Source organism: Chrysochloris asiatica, unplaced genomic scaffold, assembly GCF_000296735.1.
Source record: "Chrysochloris asiatica unplaced genomic scaffold, ChrAsi1.0 scaffold00387, whole genome shotgun sequence".
Classification (NCBI taxonomy): domain Eukaryota; kingdom Metazoa; phylum Chordata; class Mammalia; order Afrosoricida; family Chrysochloridae; genus Chrysochloris; species Chrysochloris asiatica.
The window spans coordinates 1,500,551-1,511,870 of record NW_006408905.1 but is presented as its reverse complement, the minus strand read 5'-3'; positions in this window follow the sequence as shown (position 1 = coordinate 1,511,870).

Here is an 11,320-nt window from a genome sequence, read left to right as displayed (position 1 = left end):
CCTCCTAGCCTACCAAAAGAACCCTTGAAACCCAAGTGGATTGGTCCACATAAAGTAATTTAAACCACCCCCTACAGTAGTTAAGTTAGAGGGTCTCATGAGCTGGTTCCACGTCTTAAGGGTTGTGCCCTTCCACAGCCCTGCTGGAGGACTTGAACCATCACCCCCTCCTAACTATAATGCTCAGCATGGCTTCGGAAAAAGAGGGCAATCCAAGTAGTAATCTTACCCCTGGTAGCAGCGCTAGGTATTGGGGTGGGCATAGGTACTGGAACTGAAAGCATTTCCCATTAATGGAGGTTTTGCTAGTTGGTTCCATAATCTGCTATTAAATTCCCTGCTTCCCTTTCTAACTATTGGTTATCATCACTTTACTGGCAGTTGCCCCTTGTGTTCTTCGTTTTGTTCGATCGCAGGTTCTGAAGACCTAGAACTATGGGCCTAAGCCCAGTCCAGCTGCTGACCTGGTTCCATCGCTTCTTGGTATCCCATTGAAGAGCCCAATGGCTACTGACAATACCGCCAACAACGACAAAGCCATCGCCGACCGTGGTCCAAGCCCAAAGACCAAACACAGCCTTGTCGCCCCAATGCCAGCATGAAGTAGCTACAGAAAAATGACCTTCGTCCCTTCTCCCATGGGCATGGATCATAGAGATGGCCATTCATTTTTCTTATTTAACCAAAGAGGGGGAAATGTTACAATACCTTCCGGTTCTTCTTTCTCCCATCCCTCCAACTCCATTTTGTCTGTTTTCCCGCCCTAAGCTACAAGGCGCGTAGTTTAAAGAACAACATGGCTTTTGATACGCCAGAGCTAAATCACCCCAGCAATGACCATTCCCTTCCTGTTGAACCTATATAAATCCCCTCCCTTCCAGTTGACAAAAACTCTCTCTTTGTTCTTTCTCTCCTCCCTTCCGCCTCCTGCCTTCTCTCTCCGGCAGAGGTTATCTTCCTCACCCTGAATAAAAGTCATAAAAGTCTCTAGATGGGCCATTTGGAGTGAGGTGTGGTTGATTGATGAGCGGTGCCCGGGTTGTTTTTCCCCTTTCAGATTCCATATCAGTGTAAAAAAAAAAAAAAAAAAAAACCCTAAAGCACTGAAACAATAAATTACATCATAATAAAAGGAAAAAAGACTGAAGTTGTCAAAGACTTCGTTTTCCTTGGATCCACCATCAACACTCATGTAAGTATCAGCCAAGAAATCAAATAACACATTGCATTAGGCAAATCTGCTGCACAAAATCTCTTTAAACTGTTCATGACCAAAGTTTGAGGACTAAAGTATGCCTGATCCAATTCATGGTATTTTCAATAGCCTCATATGCCTGTGAAAGTTGGACAATGAATAATGACGATCATAGAAGAACTGATGCATTTGAGTTATGGTGTTGGAGAAGAATATTAAAAGTACCACAGACTGGCAGAAGAACAAACATATCTGTTGGAAGAAGTACAACCAGAATGTTCCTTGAAGGCAAAGATGGCGAGATGTTGTCTTTCATACTTCAGACATATTATCAGAAGAAACAAGTCCCTGGAGAAGGACATTATGTTTGGTAAAGTGGAGGATCAGAGAAAAATAGGAAGACCCTCCAATGACATGGCAGCAGCAATGGGCTCAAGGAACAACTGTGCCAACTCTGACTCATGGTATTTCCATGTATAACAGAAAGAAACACTGCCCAGTCCTGTACCAGCTTCATGAGTGTTGATATGCTAGAGTCCTTTATAAGGGCCACTGTGTATTTTGACTGCCTTCCAACCTAGGAAACTCATCATCCAGCATGAGATCAGACAATATTCTATTGTGACCCACAGAGGTTTCTTTGGTTGATTTTCAGAAGTAGATCTCCAGGTCTTTCTTCTTTGTCCTCTGTCCATAATGGTTAACCCTGCTGGTGTTTGAAATGCTGCTGGTGTAGCTTCAATTATCATAGAAACATGCATGGTACAACAAACAGGAAGTGAACACAGATACACACAGATGGAAAGTGACTGTGTGAAGACAGAGGCAAAAACTAGAATGACACAAATACAAAGCAAAGAATGCCAAGCATTGCCACTAGAATCTGGAAGAAGCAAAGAAGGCTCCTCCCTTAGAATCTTCAGAGGGAGCATGACACTGCCAATACCTGGATCCTAGACTTCTAGGCTCTAGAACTGTGAGAGAATAAATTTCCATCGTTTAAAATCCCCCATTTTGTAGTGATTTTTATGGCATCTCCAGGAAGCTGTCTTATAAGTCATGAGGTTCTGTGTGCTGGGACAAAGAATGAGGTAGACTTTGGAGTGGTCATAAGTCTCTATGCTCATCCCACTTTTTGCTTACAGATAGAGAAACTGAGGCTTGAAGACGTTAAAAATTTTTAAAACAACAACAACTTCCTTAAGCTTATAGAGCTAATAAACAAGGGGAGTTGTTGTTAAGTACCATCAAGTTAATTCCGACTCATAGTGACCCTGTATAGTCACTATATTCAAGACTGGTGTGCTTGAATCACCTACCTTACGGTTCAAACTGATCTTGAAGTCAAGAGCATTGGCCCAAAGTGCCACACCAAGACTCCCACTCTTCTGACAGCAGGACATAAACCTGCAGAAGTCTCTGGTCTGACCTGCAGATTTTAGATTCATAGATCCCTACAATCCCATGAGATGGCAGAGCCCTTTAACAGGTCACCTGACCTGCAGACTTTGGGTTCCTCAGTCCCTGTAACCTTGTGAGCCACCAGAGGTTAGCAGCCTGTTATTTTACCTGCGTGTACCTTTTCCTTAAAGTAAAATTTTCTCTATGTTAAAAACAAAAAACAGCTTATAAATATAAATTATGATTAATAGACAACCAATTTCAATATTAATTATAATATTCTTTAGTTTCTTCATTTCAAAAATCAGCATAAAATAGTTCATCAAGAGGACTAGGTAAATATTTAGTGAATAAACAAATCAAAATGGTTAAACTTTTTTGTGATCTCACATGATGTGTATTTCTTTTCAAATTTCAGTAATTTTCAGAGTGACATTTCTTATGTGATTCCAGGCAAATTATAATCTAGAAGTCAGTGGAATCATGACTATCAGAGGATCTAAAGTTAGATCCTCTGGTAGGGTTCCCAGTTTGCCTACCATAAATAATTGAGTGATTAGAATAAGCAATCCTGGGACAGTTACATCTCTAAGCCACGGTTACTGAAAATAAGGAGCCACGCATACTTCTGCATTTGCTATTGTTGTTAAGTGATGTCCAGTTGAGTCTGACTCATAAAGTCCTTGTATAGGATCTCAAAGAGCAGCTGGTGTGTTTAAACCAACCAACTTTGTGGTTTGCTGTCCAATGTGTACTTTATAGCATCACACCAGGACTCTAGTGGCTTTAAAGGGGATAAATGAAATAATGTGGACAATGTACCAAGCATAGTCACACATAGAGTAGATTTTAAGTATCACTGTCCTTGAGTTGATTTTGACTCATAGCGACCGTGTAAGGCAGAGTAAAATTGTTCTTTAGGATTTCTGAGATAGCAGATTTTTATGGTTGCAGACAACTTCATCTTTCTCCTAGTAGCAGCTGGTGGTTTTGAACTGCCAACATTATGTTTAGAAGCCCAACACTTAACCCACAGAACACCCAGGGCTCCTTAGATGTTCAATATTTCGTGTGTTTTATAATAACTAATATTCAGCAGACCAAAAATCAGAAACATATGTGGTCTTTAACAATGATTTCATCTTACTTACACAATCTTGATCTTTGTAACAACAGGGGCTATTTTATCAATAGTGGAGACTTCCTTATTACTTCCTGAGAGAAAAATTATCTCCATATAGGACAACATGATTCAGAAAGATTGTTCTTTTTTTTTTTCTTTCTTTCAGTGTAATAGATAACTTTTTTAAAATTTTCAATTTTTACCCCAAAATCATAATATGAAAGATGGTCAAGGGTCCATAATTATTTTGCACCATACTTTTGGAAATGTAAAACACAAAATGTAAAAGGTGTAGGTGAAGCTGAACACAGCAGCAAAAATTATACTACCAGCTATGTCTTTAATTGAGCTTCTTGTTGTTGTTATGTGCCATGGAGTCGGTTCCGACTCATAGCAACCCTGCACAGGGTTTAAGAGTCTGTTAATCTTTACAGGAGCAGAAAGCCTCATCTTTCACCCGTGCAAGAGCTGGTAGTTTCAAACTGCTGACCTTGCGGTTCACAGCCCGATTCGAATTGAATTTAGAGGATTCAATAACCCAAATTTATTACTGTTGTTAATTATCATCTAGTTGATGCTGACTTATAGTGATCCTGTATAGGGTTTCCACAAAGCAGCAGGTGGTTTTAAACTGCCAGCCTTGTGGTTAGCAGTCCAGTGCTTATCCTACAATGCCAAAGCAAAAGTAAGCAACATTTTATGTACATATGTGTCTATATACATTTTTCAAAGGGAAGAGGTCCAGAGCTTTCATAGATTCCCCAAAAGATCTTGAACCAAAACAACAAGAATCCCCATTCAGATAAAGCTGACATAAATAACAGCCTTTGAGTATAGCAGAAAAGTACAAACTAGTTTACAGGAATGATGTGTCAATGGAATGATCCCTAAAGAACTTCACTGAATAAAAATAATATATTATGAGAGAATATATCTGGACTAAAAACTCCCTCCCTTGAGTTGTTTCTAATGTTTCACCTGAGCAAAGACTAAGAAATAGAGGAACATGAAAATCTTTACTAATAAAGAAGAATGGATGAAAAAAGATCCATGGAATAATATGTCATTTTCCTTTTGAAGTTGAATAAAATTGATGACTTAGAAATTATAATAGCATTGTAAGTAAGAACATTATCATCTATCACTTTAGCAAAGAATACAATTAAAATAATATACTTTTACTAGGTCATATGTGTCATTATTAATGATACTGTCAAAATTAACTATTACTTTAATATAATTACAATTGAATATTAAAAGTGTCCAGAAGAAAAAGTCTTTAAAAATATCCTCAAGCATTGTGACGATGCACTGGATACCAGTCTGTTGAATACTTGGTCAATTCTTCTAGGAAATTAAACCAAGAAAATGTTAAATTGGAATTTACTCTTCATTGACTATCTCAATTATGTAGTGAAGAACTGAAAAATTGTTCTGAACTGTGTTAAATAGGATCATTTCCATGGTTATTAAAGAATTTACAGCACTTAGGTTACAAAATAATTTGGAACAAAATATCTCTATTAAATATTAGCTATTTCATATGTGTATCTCAACATCGTCACATGAATACAAAGTCTAGTTTCATAATTTCTCAATTTAATTAATTTTAAGATTCTTATCATATTTACTTTCATCAGACTTAAAGCATTAATACTAACAAATGGCTTATATATATGTGTCTGACTCATAGTGACCCTGTACAGGGTTTCTGAGGAGCCCCTGGTGAACTAGAACCACAGATCTTGTGGTACAAGCTGACATTGCAGTATACCACATTAACCCACAGCACCACACCACAACTCCATATATATGTATATATGTATGTATGTTATATATGTATGTGTGGAAGCATCAGTGGGCGGGCTCAAGTGTGGCAACAATAATGAGGTTGGCCCAGGATCGGGCCATGTTTTGTTATGGTGTGCATAGGGTTTCTAAGAGTTGGTACCGACTCGATAACACCTATCAATAACAATGTATGTATATGTATATTATGTAATAATCAAAATAAAATTGGTATAGTCTGTATTTTATATTGTTACTAGGTGATGTTGAGTTCATTTTCAAGTTATAATGCCCCATGTAACTACCTCAAAAAGTTTTCTAGGCTAATTTTTATGGAAGCAGATCTCTAGATCTTTCTCCCACAGAGCCACTTGGTGGGTTCAAACCCCAACCTTTGACTTAGCAACTGAGTCCTTAATCACTGCACCAACAGGGCCCTTAGTTTAAGCTCTTACAGCAGCACACCAGTACTCAATGGTCTTTAAGGAGCATGAATGAAGTCATGTGGATAAGGTACTAAGTTTACATGAGTAATGTAACAAGAATAAGATATATACACACACATATATATGGAGAAGTTTATATACAGGAAATAATAACAGCTAACATGTCTTAAATTAGGCAAATCTGTTGCAAAAGACCTCTTTAAAGCGTTCAAAAGCAAAGATGTCAGTTTGAGGACTAAGGTGTGCCAGACTGAAGCTATGGTATTTTAAATAACCTCATATACATGTGAAAGTTGGACAGTAAATAAGGAAGACCATAAAACATTGATGCATTTGAGTTATGGTGTTGGAGGAGAATATTAAAAGTATAAACAAATCAGTATTGGAAGAAGTACAGCCTGAATGCTTCTTGGAAACCTTGATGACCAGACTTCATCTCTTATACATCAGACACATTATCAGGAAGGACAGTGTCTGGAGAAGGATATCATGTTTGCTAAAGTGGAGGGTCAGAGAAAAAGATGAATACCCCCAAATTAGATATACTGGCACAGTGGTAGCTGCAATAGGTTCAAATGTAGCAATGATTGTGTGGTGGCATGGGACCGGGCAGAGTTTCATTCTATTGTGCACAGGCTCCTATGTTGTTGTTGTTAGGTGCCATTGAGTTGGCACCGACTCATAGCAACCCCATGTACAGCAGTATGAAACAATGTCTGATCCTGGGCCAACCTCACTACTGTTGCCACACTTGAGTCCATCAATGCTGCCATCTGGCCAATCCATCTCTTTGGGGCCTTCCTGTTTTTCTCTGACTCTCCATCTTACCAAGCATGATATTTTTCTCTAGCAACTGTTCCTCCTGACATTATGTCCAAAGGATGAGAGACAAAGTTTGGCCATCCTGGCCTCTAAGGAGCCTTCAGCACTTCTTCCAAAACAGATCTGCTGGTTCTTTTGGCAGCCCACAGGCTCCTATGAGTCAGTACTAACCCAATGGCACCCAACAACAACAACATGTATTAAAGTATGAGGTGGATTATGAGTTGGGCTGCTAACTGAAAGGTCAGCTGTTCGAATCGACTAGTTGCTCAGTGGGAGAAATATAAGGCTATTTGTTTCTATAAAGAATTATATCCTTGCAAACCATATTGATTTGTGTGGCACTGTGACTACAAGGTCATTTGGAAATACAAGATTGGTGGTTCAAACTCATCAATTGCTCTTTGGAAACCCTTTAAAGGGTTGCTGAGTCAGAACTGATTCAACATTACTCGACAACAGCAATCAATCACATCTAGGGTCACCACGAGTCAGAATCTACTTGACAGCACACTACTGCCAACAACAAACAACATTCATTAAACATGGATGATGCATTAGTTGTTGTAAAGTGCCGTCAAACCAGTTTCAACTGATAGCAACCCTGTATATGCTTTCAAAGATGTTTTAAACCTTCGTGGAAGCAGAAAGCTTCATCTTCTTCCTGTGGAGCTGATACCATAGAGCTTGTGGTTCACAACCCATTGCTTACCATATAGTGCCACAACACTCCATACATTACTTGTTGTTGTTGAGTGCTATCTAGTTGGTTCTTACTCACAACACGGAACAGCTGGTAAGTTTGAACTGCTAACCTTGTGACTCAAACCAACCTTGAGACCCAGTGCTTTATCCCACAGCCACACACCAGAGTTACAAATTATAGATTTTTTATACATAATTATTATACTTGCACATTTGTTAAGTGCTGTGAAGTCTCTTTCAACTCAATGCAACCCTCTAGAGGGCTTCTGAGAAGCAACTGGTGGGTTTGAACCACTAAACTTGTGGTTCACAGTCCAGTGATGATCCATCCCCTAGTCCCAACATCTGGATTCCATATATATATATAATAGGCACTGTTTAAAATTACACACATATACATACACACATATTTGCAATCACATGAATGCATATATTTCTGCCTGTAAAACTACATATGTAAATTTTGTTGTTAAGTGCCATCAAATCGGTTCTGACCCATAGGGACCCTGCATAGGGTTTGCAAAGAGCAACTGGTGAGCTTAAACCACTGATCTTGTAGTTCAAACAGCTTTGCAGTAGGGTGCATTAACCCACAGCACCACACTAGGGCTGCATATATGCACATATATACTTATTTGTTGTTGTTGTTGTTGTTGATAGGTGCTGTCCAGTCAGTACCGACTCATAGCAACCCTATGAACAACAGAACGAAATACTGCCCAGTCCTAGGCCAACATCACAATTGTTGCCACACTTGAGCCCATTAATGCTGCCAGTTTGGCAATCCGTCTCACTGGGGTTCTTCCTCATTTTCTCTGACCTTCCACCTTACCAAACATAATATCCTTTCTCCAGCGAATGGTCCTTCCTGACAATAGTCTCTTAAGCATGAAAGACAAAGTTTGGTCAGCCTGGCCTCCAAGGAGCACTCTGGCTACACTTCTTCCAACATAGATCTGTTTGGTCTTTTGGCAGCCCATGGTACTTTCAATATTATCCTTCAACACTATTACTTAAATGCATCAATTCTTCTACGGACTTTCTTACTCACTGTCCAGGTTTCAAATGAATATGAGGTTATTGAAAACACCATGGCTTGCAGGCGCACCTCAGTACTCAAGCTGACATCTTTGCTCTTCAACACTTTAAAAAGGTTGTGTGTAGCAGATTTGCCTAATGCAAGAAGTCATTTGATTTCTTGGCTGCTGCAGCCTTGAGTGTTGATATTTGATACAAGAGGAATGAAGTTCTTGACAACTTTGATCTTTTCTCGGTTGATAAGAATGTTGTTTATTGGTCTAGTGGTGAGGACTTTTGTTTTCTTCACATTGAGATCCAATTAATACCAAAGGCTGTTTTTGATCTTCATCAGTAAGTATTTTAAGTCCTCTTCTCTTTCAGCAAGCAAGGTTGTATCATCTGCATATCACAAGCTGTTAATGAGTCTTCCTCCAATCCTGATGCCACATTTTTCTTCATATAACTCAGCTTCATATAACTTATATATAAGTATTTATGTATATATACTTCCATATACTATACATATAAAGATACAAACACACATGAATGTAGAGCTAAAGTGATAATTACATGTCTATCCTCATAACAATCCAGGGAAATAGGCATACTATTACACCATTTTATCTATTACCATTTTACAGTGTGCAAGCATGGCATTAGATATAGTCAGTAATGTGCCCATACTAAGCTAGCAAGCTATAAAAAGTGAGCAAATTGTGAACCTCAATCACAGAACCTGGTTCTGAGTCCTTGTTCTTACCTTTGGTTTATAGCTATCTCTAGGGGCAAACCAATTCAAATCCACTGCCACAGAGTTGGTTCTCATTCATAGGATCCTATAGGACAGAGTAGAATTGCCCCTTTGGGATATTTGTGTCTGTAAATCTTTACGGGAACAGAGAGCATCATCTTTCTCCCCTGGACCAGTGAGTGGATTCCAACTGCTGACCTTGCATTTAGCAGTCCAGTGGGATAACCACTATTATTTCAGGACTCTTTACATCTGTGAGTGGTGACAAATTAGTTAAGGCTGGTGATGAGGAGGAATGGGTTATATGGGGAAAAGTAGTGACATGAAGGGATTTTATTTGGTAAAATTTCTTCCCAGTAATTGTATATATGATTTAGCATGGTTGCAGATATAGACTGATGTACTCAAAGATCATTTCTACACACACTTGAAAGAAATATGACTTTACATGTAATATAATGCTCACTTAGAGTTGAAGCCATTTGAACTACAAGGTTGGCAGTTCAAAGTCACCAGATGCTGCTTGGAAACCCTATACAGGGTTGCTATGGGTCAGAATCGACTCGATGGCACTTAACAACAACAACATAGTTGAATGAATTAGGTTTGTTGTTGTTGTTGTTGTCAGGTGCCATCGAGTCGGAACCAACTCATAGCGACCCCATGCACAGCAGAACGAAACAATGTTCGATCCTGGGCCAACCTCACTACCGCTGCCACACTTGAGTCCATCAATGATGCCACCTGGCTGATCCATCTTGTTGGGGGTCTTCCTCTTTTTCTCTGACCCTCCACCCTACCCAGCATGACATCCAGCATGACATCCTTCTCCAGCGATTGTTTCTTCCGTACAATGTGTCCAAAGTAGGAGAGACGAAGCATAGCCATCCTGGCCTCCAAGGAGCACTCTGGCTGCACTTCTTCCAAAACAGATCTATTGGTTCTTTTGGCAGTCCATGGCACTTTCAGTATTCTCCTCCAACACCACAACTCAAAGGCATCAATTCTTCTACGATCCTCCTTATTCACTGTCCAATAAAATACATATTGTATTTTATTGTTGTTGTTTTTTTTTTAGTTTTCCTTGTGTCCTTAATTTTCAAACTGATGCATTCAGTTTCAGAACTGTCTAAGTAAAAATTTCATAAACCTGTCTTTGGCTTCAAAAATGAGATAAACTTTGGCGCATCATAAAAAGTAGTCAGAATATGGTGTATGTTTAGCAATATTCATAAAAAGATGAATTGTCGTAAATTGCAAACTATGCAATAAATATGATAAGGCATAAGCATTCTTTAATTAAATCAAATGTGGCTGTGAGGAATACATAACAATAGATTTACGATATTGATCCCAAACTCACTTAAAATCCATCATTATTTTGAGAAAAAGAAAACAATGACTTGTACTATGAATATGCTATTGGATGAAAAAACTATATATTTTTTGCCATTTTCCCCCACTTTCTACATTGTTCATAGTCTAAAAATATAGCCTAAAGGATAAAGCATTGTACAGTTTTAATCATCAGGAAATCTAAATATATAATCATCATATCTATGCTGAACATTTCTCTTTTATAAAGTTAAAATACACATTTATGATAGCTAGAAAAACATAATGCGTTAGAGAAATATATACAAAAATGCATTCCATCACTCAGCAAGCATTTATTCAGGATTCACTACTTGGTGTGGCGCACTGGTAGCTAGTGGATTAAGAACTATGCTGCTAAACTCAATGTCAGAAGTTCCATTCAAGCAGCTGCTGCCCAGGAGAAATATGAGGTTTTCTGCTCCCATAAAGATTTACACCTAGGAAACCCTATACAAGGTCGCTCTGAGTAGGAATCAATTCCACAGCACATAACAACCACCAGCACCATCAGCAACACCACCACCACTCAATGTGGTGCTGTGGGTTAATGTGTCGGACTGCAATGTCATTTGAACTGCAAGTTCGGTGGTTCAAGCTCACCAACTGCTTCTCAGAAACCCTACAGAGGATCACTATGAGTTGGAACCAACACCACAGCATTTAACAACAACAATAACAACTCTATACAAATA